The sequence below is a fragment of the Ovis aries genome, chromosome 4, assembly GCF_016772045.2.
Source record: "Ovis aries strain OAR_USU_Benz2616 breed Rambouillet chromosome 4, ARS-UI_Ramb_v3.0, whole genome shotgun sequence".
Taxonomy (NCBI): Eukaryota; Metazoa; Chordata; class Mammalia; order Artiodactyla; family Bovidae; genus Ovis; species Ovis aries.
In genome coordinates, this window is record NC_056057.1 from 32,367,829 (window position 1) to 32,389,086 (window position 21,258).

The 21,258-nt window shown below is 40.7% G+C and overlaps 1 long non-coding RNA gene across 2 annotated transcripts in view; it reads right to left on the minus strand.

The window, feature by feature from the left end:
* LOC105610700 (uncharacterized) overlaps window positions 1–12,039 on the minus strand; it is a 174,382-nt gene extending 162,343 nt beyond the window's left edge. Inside the window, exons 1-2 of one of the 2 annotated variants that reach the window (XR_006059608.2) lie at window positions 11,544–12,039; window positions 2,108–2,224 (exon numbers count right to left, since the gene is read on the minus strand). This is a non-coding gene — a long non-coding RNA (uncharacterized LOC105610700). The remainder of the gene's footprint in view (window positions 1–2,107; window positions 2,225–11,543) is intronic. The other variant, XR_009600339.1, reaches the window with a different exon arrangement.
* Window positions 12,040–21,258: the final 9,219 nt, after the last annotated feature.

Consider the following 21,258-nt stretch of genomic DNA (forward strand, 5'->3'; position numbering starts at 1 on the left):
AAAACATCTATTTCTGCTTTATTGACTATGCCAAAGCCTTTGACTGTGTGGATCACAATAAACTGGAAAATTCTGAAACAAATGGGAATACCAGACCACCTGACCTGCCTCTTGAGAAACCTATATGCAGGTCAGGAAGCAACAATTAGAACTGGACAGGGAACAAGAGATAGGTTCCAAAAGGAAAAGGAGTACGTCAAGGCCGTATGTTGTCACCCTGCTTATTTAACTTATATGCAGAGTACATCATGGGAAATGCTGGGCTGGAAGAAGCACAAGCTGGAATCAAGATTGCCGGGAGAAATATCAATAACCTCAGATATGCAGATGACAGCACCCTTATGGCAGAAAGTGAAGAGGAACTAAAAAGCCTCTTCATGAAAATGAAAGAGGAGAGTGAAAAAGCTGGCTTAAAGCTCAACATTCAGAAAACTAAGATCATGGCATCTGGTCCCATCACTTCATGGGAAATAGATGGGGAAACAGTGGAAACAGTGTCAGACTTTATTTTTGGGGGCTCCAAAATCACTGTAGATGGTGACTGCAGCCATGAAATTAAAAGATGCCTACTCCTTGGAAGAAAAGTTATGACCAACCTAGATAGCATATTCAAAAGCAGAGACATTACTTTGCCAACAAAGGTCTGTCTAGTTAAGGCTGTGGTTTTTCCAATGGTCATGTATGGATGTGAGAGTTGGACTGTGAAGAAAGCTGAGCACCGAAGAATTGATGCTTTTGAACTGTTGTGTTGGAGAAGACTCTTGAGAGTCCCTTGGACTGCAAGGAGATCCAACCAGTCCATTCTAAAGGAGATCAGTCCTGGGTGTTCTTTGGAAGGAATGGCGCTAAAGCTGAAACTCCAGTACTTTGGCCACCTCATGCGAAGAGTTGACTCATTGGAAAAGACTCTGATTCTGGGAGGGATTGAGGGCAGGAGGAGAAGGGGACGCCAGAGGATCAGATGGCTGGATGGCATCATGGACTCGATGGACGTGAGTCTGAGTGAACTCCAGGAGTTGGTGATGGACAGGGAGGCCTGGTGTGCTGTGATTCATGGGGTTACAAAGAGTCGGACATGACTGAGCGACTGAACTGAACTGAACTGAAACTTATACTAAAAGAATGTATGGAGATGGTGAGGGACAAGCTTATACCAAAGAATGTATGAAGATGGACAGGGACAAGGAAGCCTGGCATGCTGTAGTCCATGGGGTTGTAAAGAGTCAGACATGACTTGGCACTGAACAACAACAACAAAAGAACGTACAGGATTCAGCCAGGTGGAGAGGTAGGAAAGGTGTTTCAAGCAGTGAGCACAGCATGTGCAAAGGCTCAGAGGCTGGAGAGAACATTTTGGAGGAACTGAAGGAACTATAAATAACTGAAGCACAAAGAAGAAAGTAGTATAAATAGAGCTGAAGCAATGAAAAAAATGAAAAATCAGGAAGGTTGGATTAAATAAAAATGTTGATATAACAAAAAGATAAAGAGAAATTTTCTTAGAATTTTTTGAGGTTTTTTTGTTTGCTTTCTCTATTTTTTTTTAAATGTTGAGGGATTTTTCTTCATCTGGTGGCATGGGTTGAGGAGATTTGGCTCTAAACCTCTATACCATGTAGTATAGAGAATATCTATAAGAGATCTGCTTTTCTGTAGTGGGTTTCAGCAACAGGGCAGACAGTACTAGAGAGGTGAAGAGCAAGAACAAGAGAAGATGAGAAGGAGCACGTCAAGGTGTGTGTCTTAAAAAGAACTTCAGACATTGTGATGTCAGGTATCAAATTTTCATTTATCTTCTCCCTTACTCATAAATCTTCCATGAGTTTTATTCACTGACATAAAGCAAATATATGGCAGCCTTGTGCAAGCCCAGCTCTAAAGACTGAAGGGAGGCTCCTGTGCACATTTGAGGGTAAAATGGACAATGGAAGGTTAAAAACACAGGGAGATCAGGGAAGTGATCAAAGAGAAACCAAAGAGTTCAAAGCAAGAGTGACAGGCAGCAATCAGGACATGGAAGACCCCACCAAGAAAATCAAGAATAAAAACTAATAATTTTTTTAAAAATCAAAAAGACTCAGGAAAATCTGGGAGAAGTTTGAATTACCTGTAGTTGGCTTGGGATGGAGATACTGACTATATTTGTATGCTAAAGGAAAGGATGATCACCAAAGGCTAGGGACTTGAGGACGTGTAGGTTATTCTATGAAAATGACCCCAAAATCTGCAAGAGAGAAAGCTGGTAAGAAAGTAACAGTACAGAATCCACTTCTGGTAAAATTCTAAATTTCTGATGGCTTAAGAATAGAAAGGAAAAGATAAATGAACCCATATAAATAGGCTAATAATAAGACTGAGAATAGACTGGGAATATCCTGGTGGTCCAGTGGTTAGGACTTGGCACTTTCACTGTGGAGGCCTGTATTCAATCCCTGGGTGGGGAAACAGGATCCCAGAGGCTACACAGCATGGCCTAAAAAACAGAGAAACAAAAAAGACTAAGAATGGACTAATAATAATGATGATGATAATCTAACTGTTATTGAGCACTTACTGTGCACCAAGCACAGTTCAATGTATGTGTTATTTCAGATGCACATGTATTAACCAAAGGAGCAGAGTCTAAGCAATGCGTGCAGTTGCAAAGTGTAGTTAATTCCATAAGACACGACTAGCTGTCCTTTCAAATCCACTCTTGCGTTTGATTAGCCATATGGCTACCTATCTAGAGGCTACATTTCCCATTTTCCTTTGCAACTAGGTGTGGCTGTGCTGAAAAAAGAACACAGCAGGCTCAAGAAAAGGCTTTAGAAAAGCTTGCTGACAAGTATGACCCTTGGCTGGCATCTGAGACCTTAACTGGTAAACAGTTCCTCACGCTGATACAAAACTTTCCCTAAAGGATTAGAGTACCTAACCTGTGCGATCTATACAGTTTATACAAACCACCTACTTTCCTTTTAAGAATGTAAAATCTCAATATGTGCTAAGTAAAGTGGACCCCACTAAAAACTTGGGGAGCTGACTTGCTAAAGAATGTCCCTGGTAGACACATACTGTCACAACTCACTGTGGGAAGAATTAAGCACATTCCATGTGACTCCACTGGAACAGGACTATTGGAAGCTCATGTTTAATTTCTCCAAAATCCGCCTCAGGTCTTTGCCTTTTGCTGAGTTTGCTTTGTATCCTTTGGCTATAATAAATCACAGCCATATGAGTCCTGTGACTCATGTACACTAAGTCCTGGGAGCCCGCCTAGTAAATATCACCAAACCTCAGGGTAATGTTGGGAACCCTCGCTACAGTGGCTGGGTTCTCACCAATGAAACGTGAGTAAATTGATGTTGTAATCTTACCTTCACTTGCCTAAAAAGATATTACTTGCTTTCCATTGTCTTTCACCTTTTTGTGGATTAGAAAAAAAAAATGCTATGGTGAATCAGCTTTAATCACACAGAACAAAGCAATATCCACAGCTGCAGTGTCCAACAGGGTACACAGTAGTCACTTGCATGCATTAAATTTTAACCTAAATTCATTAGGATTAAAAAAAATTAAAACATAAGGCCCCCAATTTCATTCATGCTAGTGGCCATCATATTGGGCAGTGCAGATACGACACATTTCCATCACCGAAGAAATTTCTACTGGACAGTCTGGCCCTAGAAGTTAGTGGAGCAGAGATGAATGGAACTTTGATTGCTAAATGACCTCATGGAGATGAACAGACTCACTACACTGGACCATCAATAGTCAATGGATCATTACACAATAAATCTACTTCTATCTTATTCAACTATATTTGGGGATATGTTCATTACAGAAGTTTGCCCTATATTCTAACTAACATAACTCCCAATTTATTCTTAATCAAGGATTTTTTAAAAACACAGAAAGCAAGCAATCATGTAGAACAGGAGCAAAGTCAGAATGTCTAACAAGCACAGCAACTCTTGACGCCCAGGTCTTTAATCAGAGAACATGTGAGTTGGTGACTTTGTCCATATGGGGTAGGGTCTCTCAGGATCACAAAAGCTCAGTTCTTATTCTACCATTGCTCTTTTGTATCGCCATTCAGGAAGAACTTCCACAAACAATCTATGTACTTCTTTTTAACGTAAGCATTACTATAAATTTCCTTCTCGGTACTGCTTTAGCTTGTCCCACAAAGTTTCACATGCTGCATTTTCATTTTCATTCAGTTCAATGTATTTGTTAATTTCTCTTGAGACTTCTTGAACCCATGGATTGTTTAGAAGTATGTTGTTTGGTTTCCCAGAGCTGGAGACGTATCCATTATCTTTCTGATATCTATTTCTAGTATGATACTATTGTGGTCTGAGAACGTAGGATTTCAGTTCTTTAAAATTTGTTGAGATTTGTTTCATGACCAAGAAATGGTCTGTTTTGGTATATGTTCCATGAGTTCTTGGGAAGAATATGTTTTCTGTTGGTGTCAGGTAGTGTTTTACACGTCAATTAGATCCTTTTGGTACCAATCAACAGGTATGACTAGGTTTTTCTATATCCTTGATGATTTTTCTCTCTAGTTGCTCTGTTGGTTGTTGAGAGAGGGGTGTATAAGTTGCCAACTTGAATCTTTTTTTTTTTTTTTCTTTTCAGTTCCACTAGTTTTTGCTTCTTATACTTTGCAATTCTGTGACATGGTGAACACACACTTGGGATTACATGCTTTCTTGGAGGCTTGGGCCTTTTATTTATTTTTGTCCCTTTATTAAATATTTATGTCCCTGTCTGCCCATGATGATTTTCTTTGCTCTAAGTCTACTTTGCACGTGTGCGTGCATGCTAAGTCGCTTCAGTTGTGTCCAGCTCTTTGTGACCTTATGGACTGTAGCCCACCAGGCTCCTATGTCTATGGCAAGAATACTGGAATGGGTTGCCATGCCCTCCTCCAAGGGATCTTTCCAACCCAGGAACCAAACCCGCATCTCCTACGTTGCAAGTGGATTCTTTACCCACTGAGCCACCTGGGAAGCCACCTTCCTGGGGAGAACAAGAGCCACTTTCTTTTATTAGGTGAGAGGGAAAGTCCAGGTTCCCCATGTGGTCCACTGACACCACAAGGGCTGGGGCGATGAGAGTAGGGAAGGCAACTCATTATTGCCTAGAAGAGATGGAAGTCCCAGATCCCTGCTTAGTGCTCTCTGACCCCACTCCACTAGGGGGTTTGGGGTGCCTCACTATAGCCTCATGAGGGTGGAAGTCTAGCTTCCTTACTTGGTCTTAGCTAGAGAAGGAGGAGTAGGATGTTATTTTTCTCTGTGACATTTGATTGGCATCTAGTGTTTATTATCTACAAGTTTTCTGCCTTACAAGATAGTCCCTTCCCTAGTTGTTTGTCTAGAAAGACCAAGTTTTTCTTGGGACCTTTTTTTTTTTTTTTTTATCTGCACTCACTGACATTTTCTGAGTTGCTGTCTTATCTAGTATTGAGTATGACACATACAAAGCAAAAAGAAAATCCAGGGAACTCACCACTGTGTCATCCCTCATGTCCTCAGGTCTTGACTGGTCAACTTCTTCTCTCTGCAGAGTCTTCTTATGTTTGTTTTATACAAAATATCCAGAGTCTTAATTGCATTCAGTAGAAGGAATAGGGGAAAGTACCTCTATTCCATCTTCCTGGAAGTAGACTATTGTACTAATATCACGTACTCCCAGTTCTTAACCCCAAATCAAACTTGCAAGGTCACATCTCCATCATGCAGAGTCCATGTGAGTGAACCATCTCTCACTGCCACCAGCTTTCTACTTCCCCACAAGGACACATATAAATAATATTAATAAAGAAAAAATAGAATAGCAAACTAAGACTCTAGAATGCACAATAGATATTAATCATATATTCCAGGTCCCAGTGTAATTGTTGTAGATAACACTTTCATATATTAAACTGGCATTCTTTTCATTTCTAATAAATCCTTTTTGCCCCATGACCCTGCCCCCAACTCAGTTGAACATTAAGTCATCTGTTACCTCCAAAGAGGGATGCATCTATCGAAAAGCAAACCATTTTTTCAGTTGTAATAGCCTGATCTTTTGCATATATGGCAAAAACTGTATATTACCAAATAGACTAGAGAGAATGCATGATTATATAAAATCTAGTTTTTCCTCCCCTAGAGGAAATACAAATTCTCTTAGCTGTGAAAGATAAGCAGTCATAAGATGGGAAAACTTGTAAGAATTACTTGTTAACAAATATCTCTGAGAAAAGCATCCAAATGTTATAGGCATGTCCAAAAGTTACAAGTAAGAATAGCCTAGAGAAGCCTTAGGAAAGGACAGGGCAGACGAAAGAGCAATAATGTTTCTGATGAATGGAGACCTGATTTATATCCAATACCTTGAGAACAGATGGCGACCACTTCAGGGCAGTCAGCTGACGGCCCTCTCAAGCCCACCCTTAGGAAGTCTTAGCATTCCTGGACTGACTCTCAGTCCTGAATGTGTGGACGGTAGGGGAAGACTAGAGTCTGAACTGACTGAAGAAACCCTGATTTGGCTGAGGTTAAATATCTAGGAAATGAGGGCTTGACATAAAGCTTTTGTTCAATTTTTTAAAAAATAAATAGCCACGGTTTACATACTTCTGTTGAGAGCCTAAGTTTCATGCCACTACACAAGTAATGAAACACAAAGAAATGTTGGCAAATGACCAGAGATAATCAAACAAGAGAGCCTGGTTTTCCAGTAGAGTTGGTAGACTAAATAATTTTGACAATTGAGCTAACTAAAGTTTTACTTAACATATCCTCAAATTTTAAATGTTTAAATCAAGTACTATTCCAGTACAATAATAATTAACTATGGAATGCCACTAAAGACTAAGAGCTATAATAGGTAGCTCTGTATGTGGCAGATTAATTCAGGTTTTAGAAATTGCCATTCTGTGAAAAACAGCCACAAAGAAAAGTGAAAATTGAGTTTCCTGTAAGAATCAAATATTCTGTTTAGAAAGCAGAAGTAATTGTTAAGCACCCAAGACACAATTCATTTTTGTTCTTAAAGCATTTGTTCAGTTTAATTAGACTGGGCCACTGAAGATGAAGTGGTCACAGGAATATTTACATTTCTTGGAAATGCAACAGGACTAGAAATGGAACCACATGCACCTCTACATGCGAAAAACCGCGCAGTGGTTTCCTTCCCCTTCTTTCACCAGCCAGGCTTCCCCGGTGGCTCAGAGGGTAAAGGATCTGCCTGCAATGCAGGAGACCGGGGTTTGACCCCTGGATTGGGAAGATCCACCGGAGAAGGGAACGGCAACCCACTCCAGGATTCCTGCCTGGAGAATTCCATGGAGCGAGGAGGATGGCAGTCCATGGGGTTGCAGACAGTCGGACACGACTGAACAACTAACATACTTTCTTTCACTAGCCAGCATCAAAGGTGTCAGAAATCTGCTTTTTCTTATGTTCCTAGACAATTCTAAGATTCAAAAGACAGAAAACAAGAGAGTGCTCTAAACAGACCCTGAATCAGGCTCAGTTCAATCAGATTGATAGTCACAGCACCTGCTGTTTCCAGAATGCCTCTCTCTGCCTCTAATTCACCCCAGCCTCACAGCCTCTCTTGCCACAGAAGTCTCTGGGACTAAAGCAAACTTCTCAACCTGTAAAATTCCAGCTAACTTCGAGTTTACCTTCCTCAAAGACCTTTGCGCCTGGGGGACTTCTCGGTAAAGACAGTGGAGTAATATTAATATAGTCTACTCCACTGCCCTCTCTCAAAGATTCCCGAAAACCTTTTCCTGAAAAATGAAAATCTGAGCGGGGGAAAAAAGCAATGATATCAGCAGTGAAACAAGGAAACAAACATGGCTGCAGCCCACAAGTACACTGCTCCAAATCCGGGGAGTCTGGATGGAGATGTGGGAGGAATGTGCAAGTACATACCTACTTCCCCTAAAGGAACTGTCAGTGTGTGGAGGAGAGGTCTATGCAAGGATCTTTAGGTTTGACAAACAAGTCCTGGAGGCAGAAGTGCCCACAGAACTGAAATGTTCAGTCTTCTCAGATATAACACATGTTTTTTTTTATTTTTAATGTTTTTATTATTTTTTTTCTTTTGGCCACACCCTGTGGCATGCACAATCTTAGTTCCCCTAAACAGGGATGGAAACTACACCCCTTGCAGTAGAAGAACGAAGTCTTAACCACTGGACCACCAGGGAAGTGCCCATATGTTTTTTTTTAATGAGAACTAATTCAAACACAGTGTGAACTAACGGGATGATATTTTAATTCAGAAAGTGTGTAAGTTCATAAACAACCTTTCTCAGTCATTTTGAAGTTACCAGATTTCTTACAATTAAAGAGAAAGCTTTAACAGTATATAAAATCCTAGGAAAAAATAATCTCTCTTAGAAGCAAATGTTCTTTAGGACCTATATACCTCGGTGTAAGGCTGAAGGATTCTGGGTGTAAATACACATGAAGATTTCATTGTGCTACTGTCTTTTTTTCATTATCAGTTTTGCATTGTACTGATTACAAAAGTACAAAATTATGAATAGTGTTCTAACCCTTTTTTCCCCAGAAGCCTTATTTTCAGAGCATGACTTTTGCAGAACATAAGGTTTTTCAGAAATGTATAAACAGTGTGACAGCAGAAATGTCTTTTGGTCTATTGATAGGCCCAACTCCACTCCACTGAACGGCAGAGAAGAAAGGGCTAAGGGAAAAGTCATGTAGATTGTTGAGCCTAGCCATCCCAGAGTAAAGATGTGAAAGTACTAATATCAAGAACTCTCCAACAAATGTGATCCACCCATTCATTATTTTGTGAAACTCAAGAATGAAAAGCCCTTCAGACACATGCTTAGAGCTTCCAATTAGCTTTTTTGTTAACTTTAATATGAGCAAACAACAAAGTCAGATATCTAAGGAAACTTCTGCTGACCTTACATAGACAGCCACATATTCCTCAAAGATGGGTTTCCAGATCACAAACTATAGCACAGTGAACTTGACTCAATATTCTGTAATAACCTATAGCAGAAAAGAATCTGAAAAAGATATATGTATAACTGAATCACTTTGCTGTATACCTGAAACCAATACAACATTGTAAATCAACTGTAGCCCAATATAAAATAAAAATCGTTTTTAAGAAAAAAAATAGAAAAAAAAAGAAAGCTTTCTTTGGAATCAGCAAAGAATTGCAATGTGGGGTTTGCAATTATGGTGAGTCATGTGCAAGTTCCTGCAAGGCAAGGGAAGGAAAACACTTTTATAGAGGTGAAAAGGTGGTTGAGAGGGCTATGGTAAACAGAGTCTATGGCTTTTCATTGGCTGAATCCTTTTTAGGAAAGGAGACTTTCTTCTTCCTGATGGGCTCCACTAGCATTGCAGGGCATGAGAGCTCCCTCTTCTGGTCTCCTAACTCTATTTGATTGAGTTTTCTGTTAATTAGTTTTTTTAACCTCTAATATAGAAGAGGGGCTTCCCTGGTGGCTCAGATGGTAAAGAATCTGCCTGCAATGCAGAAGACCTGGGTTCAATCCGTGAGTTGGGAAGATCCCCTAGAGAAGGAAATGGCAACCCACTCCAGTACTCTTTCCCTGAGAATTCCATGGACAGAGGAGCCTGGCAGGCTACAGTCCATGGGGTTGCAAAGAGGTGGACTCAACTGAGCAACTTTCACTTTAATCACTTCAATACAGAAGATAGAGACCTCGCCCCACCACCACCACCAAAAAAAAAAAAAAGCAATTTTCAGGAAACATTTACTTTGCAGTGAAGAAATCTTCAAAAATATCAACAATATCCTCAAAGAGATAAAAGAGGACATTCCATCCATGAAAGAAGAATGTAAAGCTATCAAAAAGGAGAACAGTCTAAGAACAACAGGAACTAAAACACAAGGGGGTACAATATTCAAGACAAATAAATTAACAAAAAGACAAACAAATTACAGAAAGAGAGGATGGAGAAGATGAAGAGATGGAAATCAACAAGGTAATTCAAGAAGACTCCCCAGGATTAAAAGATACACATTTGTTACAGAGTCTAAGGTCGCTCTGCTAGCCACATCACAGGCCAATGAACGCAAGAGAGGAGGGGTTGAGGCAGGGGAAGAGACTTTATTCAGGGAGCCAGCGTATCGAGAAGACAGCAGGCTAACGCCTCAAAACAACCATCTTATGGGGTTTGGACACCAGGCACTTTTATAGTTCAGAGATGGTGGAGGTGGGGATTTGGGGGAGAGGGAGGCGGTGAGGAAGCAAAGTAAAAAGGCCATTAGTCTTGCAAACTTCTCCCAGAATGGCAAGCCTGGGGAAGGGGATGTGTCAATTTCTTCCTTTGTGCCCTCTACATGTGGACAGGGTTCTGAACAAATGCTCTTTAGTTTAACAGTCAGGCAGAGGGGCAGGATTCTCTGAGACAGGCCATTCTGTATGATTATAACAAAAGCAATGAAAAGCAAGTCAAAGAAACAGTTCTAACATGGAGTCCGAATTGGCTTCCTCCCTGCAACACGGTTCCAAAGTGAGAGGGTCACAACAAAATTTTTAAAATGCCCTACATCAACAAAACAAAAACATGCATGAGGGCATTTTCTTGGGAAATCTCAGAGCTCTGGGGACAAAGAGAAGATTCTGCATGCTTTGAAGAGGAAAAATCAAGTCACACACACAAAAAAAACAAAAGAGAAGAAAAATAGGATTCAGATGGCTTTAGACTTCTCAGCAGCAATACTAAAAGCAAGATGACCAAAGAACGAGAAGCAGCAGAGCCATGTCTTCAACAGTCCTCCAAATTCAGCCAATTAACCAGGCATGAAAAAAATGAAGATGTTTTGGGAAACTCCAGGACTCCAAAATTTACATCTCATTCACTCTTTGGAAGAAACTATTGAATGTTTTTTTACCAAAGCAAGAGAGTAAACCAAGAAAGGGAAAGATATGGAGTAGAGGAAAGAGGAGAGAATTGAAGGTAATCTCAAAGTAGGATGATAGAAGAAGATCCTGGGCTGTCGTCAGGGTCAAAGGACAACAGTCCAGGTTGATGCAGTGTCACCAGAAGACAGCCATGTTGAGAGCTGCCATCCCTCAGATACTACCCGCTCCCGTGTACTGCCGTTTCAGTGGAGGAAAAAACACCCAGTGAGCCCGGTTTCTATTATCATCTATACTCAGCCTGTTTTGACCTTTTCCTTCCATGCTACAGCTATCACCAAGAGGATAAGCAGAATATACGCTTCATCCAGTGCATCTCAGTCTTCAGCATGCAGCTCGATCACTTTTTATTTTTCCTTATGGTCTTTTCAATGTACTCTTAACATCTTTCGTTTAAATTTATTTATTTTTAATTGAAGGAGAATTGCTTTACAGTATCGCATTGGTTTCTAACAATCACTTCTTCTTAAAACACAGACTATTGGGCCCCAACCCCAGAGATGCCTATTTAGTAGGTCTGGACTGGGAACTAGGAATGTCTAACAACTTCCTAGATGATACTAATACTGCTGGCCTAGGAACCACACTTTGAGAACCATTGCTTTTCACCTACCTTTTAGCTCTGGGGTTGGTCATGATGAGCTTGGAATCAACAAGCAGAGAGTCCGCTCTTCAACCATTTTTCCTCTGGATATCTCTGGCCCACACTCCTCGCTTTTCAGATGTTTTGATTTTCTCAGGACCCATTCATGTCTTCGCTCAAAGACTTCTGTGAAGAAGTCTCTGTAAACCATTTCCCAGAGTCTGCTCAGCTTATTTTCTTCTGGGAGATTCCTTCTAACAATGGCAATGTAGTTCTCTTTTCCTACTTAGCCAGGTTTGTACTAACTAATCATGTTTTTAAGTAATCTTAGGCATACATACATACATAGGTGATTTTAAAAACTGATTTAAGTGAGTAAATTATTAACACAAGAGTCAGCAAATGATTACTACCACCAGGGGGGTAATGGTGTACTCTGTGCAGCACTCACAGAGTATATCTAAGACCTGGAATGACTATTTATATATAAACATTCTTTTTTATGATTAGTCTTTAATGTCTAATAATAAAGAATACCTTATTTATTCTTCAATATGAATTATATAGTTCATAATTTTTAAGAAAGAGAAAATAATACCTTCTTATTGAATATTTCCTCTAAAAAAAAAAACAAAGATCCCAGAGGAGAGAAGACAACTGAGAAGAAAGCTCTCAGGGCAAAGGCAATAGCAGATTTGATGAAAAGATGTTTGAGACAATAAACCCAAGTCAGGTTTCAGATTGCCTTAGTTCAGTACCCCACCCACTCCCTTCACCTGATGGGTCAGGCCATTCAAAGATGTGTAATAATCAGATGGCAATTAATGTAGAACCTATACATAAGAACTGCAAAAAAAAAAAAAAAAAACAGCAAGAAAAGAAGAGAGAAATGTAAGAAAAGAATTGGTGAAGAACGGATATCACCAGAGGAACTACCCAAAGACTGCTATTATTAGACTGACTAGGCAGAATTGCTGACATAAAACTTCTCAAAAATCATTGAACAAGTGTCCAGGAATGGGAACAGGAATCATTTAATTCCCCTGAAAATTAAAAAAAAAAGTGAAGTAAAAAATTCACCTAGTTCTTTAAGGGCAAGAGGAAAAAGAAGGTTGCTCAAAGTTAAAATACTCTATGGCAGAAACCCCCTGGGTAGCAGCCTGCCTCACCTCTTCCAGGAGCTGCCAGGGTCACATGTGTTGAGTACTCAGCTGTGTTGTCTGAACTAGGACATGCCACTGGCCATAGGTGATTGGCCCAAGCATAAACTCAAACATGGGCTCAAGACAGGCCTACCCATTTCTCTGGAAATGAAACTGAGACTAGTGTTTGCTGAAGCAGAAGCACTGATAGCAGAGTTCTAGAAACTTCCTGCTGCTGAACCCTCAGTCTCTGTGCTTTCCAAGATTGGGCTGGTCAACGATTTCTTGAATGAAAAAGATAATCTTATGTCCATCCAGTGCACTTCTTTTTAACTTAAGCTAATCAAGAGTCTATTTCTGTTACTTATGAACAAAAGAATCTTAATTATTGTAGGCTTGTAATTATTTTCAGGAAAAACCTCCCAGAGCCTGACTTCCGCATACGTGTGTTTATTTATTTTCACAAATACCTTAAGCCAAACACTTGAGATTCCTGGAAACTGTATGACACACATTGTTCTCTTTATAATGAACTCATTTTCTCCTGAAGAGAAAGCAAGTCAGCTGCACAGCAGACCTCAGGAGAAAGGCCTGGACAACCTTGCTAGTGTCTGACCACCTGAATCACTCAGAAGGGAAAATATTCCCAGAAACTCGGTGAACCACCCAATCTAACCTGCTTGTTTTTATCAATTTTATCTTTCCTATTAATATTTTGTTTTCACTATAGGAGTAGATGGATTAAATAGTATATAGCAGTGTTCATAAGTAGTGGAATACTCAGTTTTTAAAAGTTATACTGTATTAATATATTCATATAACTCACAAATTAACCATATCTGTATAAGAAGTAACAATTCAATAATTGATAAAGTAGTCCTCAATAATTCAGCATTTTGGGCTAAATTAAACAATAGTCTCTTGAAACCCCAAAGTACCCCGCTTCATAAACCAGGGGTTTATACACTAATTCCTTAGTGTATATTAAAGCCTACCTTCCTCCTTCTCTGTGACTCTCTTTCTTACACACACATACACACACCCCTTACCCTACTAGAATTTGAGGGCACTTCAAATGTAGATCGGGCTTAGAAATGAAACATAACTGAAAAAAACTTTTTTTATACACATAAGCCACTTTAGCAACTCATTCTAGCAACTCACTCTTTCCAGTGTTACACCTCTCAAAATGGGAGACCACAAGAGGAAGCTGGAGACAATATAGGCTCTAGCAGTGGTAATGAGGATGCCCCGTGGGTGTCAAATCTAAATCCTAGCACCAAGCCACACATTGCTCATGTGTTGCTTTAATCCTTCTAACACTCTATGAGGAATATATTATTATAATACTAACATTTCACGGGCAAGAAAAACTGAAACTTAAAAATCAGTAAATTGCCCGAGGCCATCTGATTTGTCAGTGATGAAGGTGGACCTCCAAGTCCAGGCCCCAGCGCTAGTAAGTCTCAGAGCTGGAATCTGTCTGACTTTGTCTAGTTTTAAAGTCCCCTCTTTCCCTGCCATAGGACTAACCACTCCTAGGATGACTGAGAGAGAACCAGAGCAGCCTTCAGAGAAAATGCCACCTCCTCACTTAAAAAACCCACCCCAATCCCTGTCTTGTCTTTAAAGTTAAAAATCCTCATGCTTAATGTTAGAAAATTATAATGTCACTGTTCAAAAAGAATTAGAAAGGCCTACATTCTCTTAAAGAAGATAAAAAGTTTATACATGCAAAGGCTTCTGCCAGTTTTTCCAATTTCCTACGTGCTGTGCAGCCAGCTCGGCCCCCCTGGGGCTGGTTCATGGCTCTGACACCCTGAACGTCTGGAGAGACAGTAAACAGGTGTGAAGACCTAGCGTGCTGTTTATTTCAGGAGGAGGCACAACTCTCACCTAACGGTCCCATCCTACAACTTTTCATGAGAGTTGATAAAAACATGAATCTTATCATTTATATTAACACGTACACAAACCATATAATTGTTTTACATATACATATATACAATACAAATAAATGGACAGAGAAAGAGATTGATTGAGTGCATCCTTCTACCATCTCAGCAAGGGCACTTGCACTTGATATTTAACATCACCTGGGATCTGGGAGACTTGGATCATTCCTGTTGCCCTGTCTAGGAAATAGAGCATAAATCAGAATGGCTAGAATAACCTACATTCTCACTACCATCATGATCCAAAGCTACACTGTCTGACTCAGAAACTTACATGAAATATACATGACTGAAAATAAGTACATACAATAGCTCCAGCATTCACCCGTGTTTAAATCCAGGAATGTCAGTCTTTCTGGAGACTGACATGTCAGTATCTCTGCCTAGGTCCATAAGCTTACCCAATGAACCTGTCTTCTCTACTCACTTATACCTCCACTCAAGCTACAGCGCTGCCTGTATCATTCTAGTACGACCATAAAGGTACCAAGCCAAGAGGGTAAGTAGATGCTAAAATCAAGCTCATGTCTGCTTGCCAAACCATATACCTGGTCCAAGGTGTGTCTTTCTGGCAAAAAGAGACCCTTTTTTCCTAATTCACAAGAAGACAGGTATGTCAAGGACTGGCCCTTGGAAGAAATGGGTCAGAGTGTGAAGATTTTTGAGCAAAGGAAAGACATCTAACTTATGGTTTAAGAGGATCACTCTAGCTTTGTGTTAAGAATAAATTGTGAGAGTTGATAGGGATGGCAAGGGTAAAAGTAGGAAGACCAGTGTGGAGGTTAATCTAATTTACCAAGGCAAAGATGGTTGTAGCTTGGAACACAGTGATAGCAGTGGAGGAGGTGAGAAGCGGCTGTATTCTTGATATGTTTTTAGAGAAGTCTTCAGCATTTGCTGACAAAGAGAGATAGGATAAAGAGAGAAGTCAAGGATGACTCCACAGTTTTGGGTGTTAGCAATTGGAACAATGAGGCTGCCACTAAATGAGAGAGGGAACCAACAGGACATGGAGTTTTCAGGAAAAGATGAGGAACTCAGTCTTGAACGTGATAAATTTGAGACTCCCATTAGATATCTAAGTGGCAATAATGATAAGCTAACTGATATACATGTCTGTAGTTGAGTGTAGAAAACTAGAGTGAAAAAGTAAACATAGGCATTGTAAGTGCCATAGATGGCATCCAAAGCCATGAGGCTGAGAGAAGTCACCAATGGAACAAAGAAGCAAAAAGAACCAAGAACTAGGCTCTGGAGCTCCTCCAACACTACGAGATAGAGGAGAAAAGAAGAAACAGCAAAGGAGACTGAAATGAAATAGCTAGCGTGACAGGACGAAAACTTCGTGGCACCCAGAAGCCAAAAGAGGAAAATGTTTCAAGGAGGAAGAGTGATCAGCTGTGCCAGAAGCTGCTGGAAGTTTCAGCAGGACAGTCTGAGAAATGATACCACACTGAGTTAGCAATGGAGAGGTTTGGGAGCATTCTAAGAGAAACAGTCATAACCTAAAAACTTTTATTTCAAAGAAAAATTAAAAACAAACATCCAGCTCAAGAAGCTAGAAAGATAAATAAATATCCCACAATGTTAGACTAGATGAATTTCAAGATCGGTTCGAGGATATAAATCTCCGTTGAGCTTCCCGGGTATCTCAGCGGTAAAGAATACACCTGCATTGCTGGAGACATAGGAGTTGTGGGTTCAATCCCTGGGTCAGGAAGATCCCCTGGAGGAGGGCATGGCAACTCACTCCAGTATTCTTGCCTGGAGAATCTCATGGACAGCCTAGCAGACTACAGTCCATGGAATCGCAAAGAGTCGGACATGACTGACCTAACTGAGCATGCATGCAAGTCTCTGTCAAGACAGAACAAGAAATAGAAAACACACACAATCAGTGTTGAGAGAGTGAATATCACTTTAGTTCCAAAGATTTAAAAACTGTAAGAAAATATGTCATATACAACTTTAGGTCAATAATATTTTTACTAATAAAACTGATTATATTTTAGGAAATTATATAGTACCAAAATTAAGGAAAGGGAAAAAAAGGAATGGTTCAACAATCATTGAATGGTTATTAAATGGTTATCACATGTATTTCTAAGTGAAAAACTTAAATTGCAGAGTAACATGCATTACACAATGCCACTTTTGTTTAAAATGTATATGTTCTTATATGTATCCATATATATATATGTACAGATATGAAAGCTGGACAGTAAAAAAGGTTGAGTTTCAAAGAATTGATGCCTTTGAACTGTGGTGTTAGATAAGACTCTTGAGAGTCTCTTGGACTGCAAGGAGATCAAACCAGTCAATCCTAAAGGAAATCAACCCTGAACATTCACTGGAAGCACTGATGCTGAAGCTAAAGCTCCAATACTTTGGCCACCTGATTCAAAGAACTGACTCATTGGAAAAGATCCTGATGCTAGGCAAGACTGAGGGCAGGAGGAGAAGGGGAGACAGAGGATGAGATGGTTGGATGGTGTCATCGACTCAATAGACATGAGTTTGAGCAAGCTCTGGGAGATGGCGAAGGACAGGGAAGCCTGGCGTGCTGCAGTCCATGGGGTTGCAAAGAGTCAGACACAAGTGAGTGACTGAACAAGAACAACAACAATTTTAGGGCTGGGGGAAGGTATTTTACTTAATTCATTTGGGGGGATAATTAATAGATGCACATGGAACAAAATTCAAGGCACAAGAGAGTAAAGAGTGAAAAATCTCCCTCTCATCAAGGCCCCAACTCATAAATTTACTTTACCCACAGGCATCCACTGCTGCCACCTTCTTATACATTCCCCCAGAGATACTTCACATATACAGGAGCACACGTGGATCGACAAAAGCGTTCCCCTTTGTTGGGACATATTTGTCTTTTTTCTCTATGCTAGTATATTAGGGTCTCGCTCAGGTGCTGAGCCAAAAGCACCAGGCTGCAGTGGAATCATTTACAGGAACACACCTATTTATTGTCTCATTAGTCAGTCTCAGCCACACACCATCATCACTGTGAACTCATCAACAAAAGTGATCCTTCTGCAGACCCACCCTGTAATTCCTAACCTCCTGCTGGGATAGGATAGGGCTGTGGCCCAGCAGAATGGAGTGAGAGAGAAAGTCCAACTTTTCAGACAGCTCTCCCCCATTCCTCCTTCACAATTCACCCCAGGATCCAGAGGCATCTTGTTGTTGCCAGCAACCACCCAGTACCTCAGGGATCTCAGCAACTTTCCTCACTACCAGCTCGTAAAGCCAGTCTTGGGTTCCTCACTCAGTTACCACTCACCTGCTCACATGCCAGCTTCTAAACTGTGATCATTGTTTTCTCTTTCCCTGTTCTTCCTGCCCTGTGGGCCTATGATAATTTTTAATCCATTTACAGTAGGTTTGGTAAGGTTTTAGGCAGGAGAAAAATTAAATAGATGTATTAAAGCTGTCATCTTAACCCTGAGATGCTCATTCCTTTTTTTAACATATAATAAAGCTATTATTAAATGATGCAAAGAACTCCTACAACAACAAAAGCAAACAATTCAATTCAAAAACAGACAAAGGACCAGAATAGACATTTCTCTAAAGAAGATACATAAATGATCAGTAAGTACATGAAAATATGCTCAACACCACCAGTGTTTAGGGAAATGCAAATCAACTGACACTGAGATATCACTTCACATTCACTAAGATAGCTATCATCAAGAAAGGTAAAACAACAAGAATTGGTGAGGATGTGGAAAAAGTGAAACCCTTGCGCATTGCTTGCAGAAATGTAAAATGCACAATCACTGTGGAAAGTTTTGTCAGCTCCTCAAAAAATTAAACATAGAATTACCATGTGATCCCATAATTCCACTCCTAGGTACATACTTGAAAGAATTGAAAGCAGAGACTCAAATAGATACTTGTCATTCATTGCAGTATTAGTCACAATGGCCAAAAAGTGGAAACAATTCATGTCCATCAACAGATCAATAGCTAAGCAAAATATGGTATATATGTATGCATTTATAAAATACATATATATGTGTGTATGTACGTATGTATACACTTACACACATACATACAGTGGAGTATTATTCTGCCTTAAAAAGGAATCAAATTCTGATATATGCTACAACATGGATGAACCTTAAAAACATGCAGAGTAAAGTAAGCCAGACACAAAGGACAACTATTGTACGATTCCACTTAAATGACACCCACAGGGTCTTCCCAGGAGGCACATGGAAGAGAATCTGCCTGCCAGCGCAGGAGACACAGGTTTGGTTCCTGGACCAGAAAGAATCCACATGCCTTGAAGCGACTAAGCCCACGCACCACAACTACTGAACCTGTGCTCCGCAGCCTGTGCTCTGCAAGAGGAGAAGCCACCAAAATGCAAAGCCTGCACACACCAGCTGGAGAGTGGCTCCTGCTCACCACAGCTAGAGAAAAAGCTCACACAGCAACAAAGACCCAGCACAGCCAAAAATAATGTAAACTTTTTTAAAATGACCTACACAGAGTAGGAAAATTGGTACAGACAGAAAGCAGAATAGAGGTTACAAGAGGCTGGGGTAAGAGAATGGAGAGTTAGTGTTTAATAAATAACAGTTTCCAGTAAGGATGATGAAAAGTTCTAGAAAATGGAGGGCTACACATTTTGAAAATACTTAATGTCACTGAATAGTACACTTAAAAAATGGTTAAAGCGATACATTTTTAAAAATATTTATTTAGGAGAAGGAAATGGCAACCCCCTCCAGTGTTCTTGCCTGGAGAATCCCAGGGACGGGGGAGCCTGGTGGGCCGCCGTCTATGAGGTGGCACAGAGTCGGACACGACTGAAGCGACTTAGCAGCAGCAGCAGCAACCTGCAAAGAGCTGTCTTCCAGTCAGGGTCCTTGAAGACCATGGGCTTCCTGCTCCTTGTAGGCACCCTTCCACCGAGGGGGGCTGGCACCTAGTCAGTGCAAGTGCCCTCACCTGCCCCTGGGAGAGAAGGCCCAGTTCAGAAGCCCTCACAGGTGGTGAGGTTCAGCAGAAGTGTGTAAGCCCAGAATCTAGGGAATGGCAGTTTGGGTAGTGGAAAGCTAGCTGGTCCTCACGGATACAGCTCAGCACTCCCACAGGCTTGTGGCCGGGGCAGGGGGACGGCTTAGGGGTCTGAACCTGAGGGAGGGGTTGCCCTTTTCTCAGGGTGGGGCCTTGTTGCTGGCGTGTCTCTGGGAAGCTGTTCCTGGTGGCCTAGTTTTGTTAGAATCCAGAAGGTGACTCTGGGCTACTCCATGGGACAGGACAGCCCCTGGAGGTGCAGCTAAGCTCTCGGGCTGAGGCCGGCAGTTGTCTGGTTGGACCTGGAGCGAGACTAGGGCCCGGTCCCAGGGAGCTGGGCTTACTGCAGGTCCCCAGCACAGCCAGGGGGCCGGAGTCATCAGAGTCATGATGGTAGCAGCAGTTCCTGCCTTGAGAGGATGGGGGGACAGGCATTCTGGGCTGACAGTGGGTGAAGGGGTGCCACCATGTGCCCCCCTGTTGCCAGCCCGGCCCACACACAGGGCCTTGGGGATGAAATTTTCCACATCGTTTGGTATGTTTGTCTCAAAAATAGAATTTCCAACTTGGGACAAAATAATAATAATAATAATAATAATAAAATATTTCTTTATTTGTCTGCCCCGGGTCTTAGCTGCAGCATGAAGGATTTTTAGTTGCAGCATATAGGACCTAGTTCCCTCCTGACCAGGGATCAAACCCGGACCCCTTGGATTGGGAGTGCAGAGTCTTACCCTCCGGACCACCAGGGAAGTCCAAAGTGATGTTTTATATTATATATATTTCACCACAATGCAAAAAATTTAATTGAATACATGCTAGAGTAATCAGCACAAGGGTGCTCTGTTGACTATATTTTCTGGCAAAGTTAGAATTAAGCAGAAAAACTTTGTTTCACCTCTTGCTGAAAATCTTTTTTAAACTTATGACCTCACTTTCCTCCTTAAAGACCCTGAGTGGCTGAGTACTTTCAGCTGAACACCAGTGAGCTCTGCACAAGCCAGCAATAAATAATAAGCTGGCAGTATGCCTGTGAGTTGGGCTTCACTGGGCTGCATAGTGTTCCAAAATACTTTAATTCGCTGCCAACTTTTAAAATTGAAAAAAAAGGAACTAATAAAAATCTAGATACTCAACTCCTCTTAAAAATCAGAAAAGCCAATGGCCCTGGGCTCACAGTCATGCATTGTCACAATGAACTGAAACTAAGAGCCAGTAGCTGCCCTAATAAAAACACAGTACCCTAGCAAATTCACCTACTTCTCTCCTACTTTACTTGCCTGGCCCTGCAGGCATTTTAAAGAGTTGTCAACCTCTTTAATAAGAAGGGGTCAAAAAATAGAAAAGAAGAAGTTAATCTATAAAGTTACTGGGAATACAGTAATCCCAGGATATCTGTTTTTAACTCCCTATTTTTCATTCATTCAAATGATGGGGGTGGAATATATTACATTTAAGGTATATTGAGAAAGCTTAGTAAAAATTTTTTACTTTTTATAAAGTGACATTTTATAAATGTGATAGTGAATTTACTTTCATACTTGTATCTTAGGATAATAATAAATTTAGAGAACAAAACTGGCTCTTAAGACTTTTTACAGGATC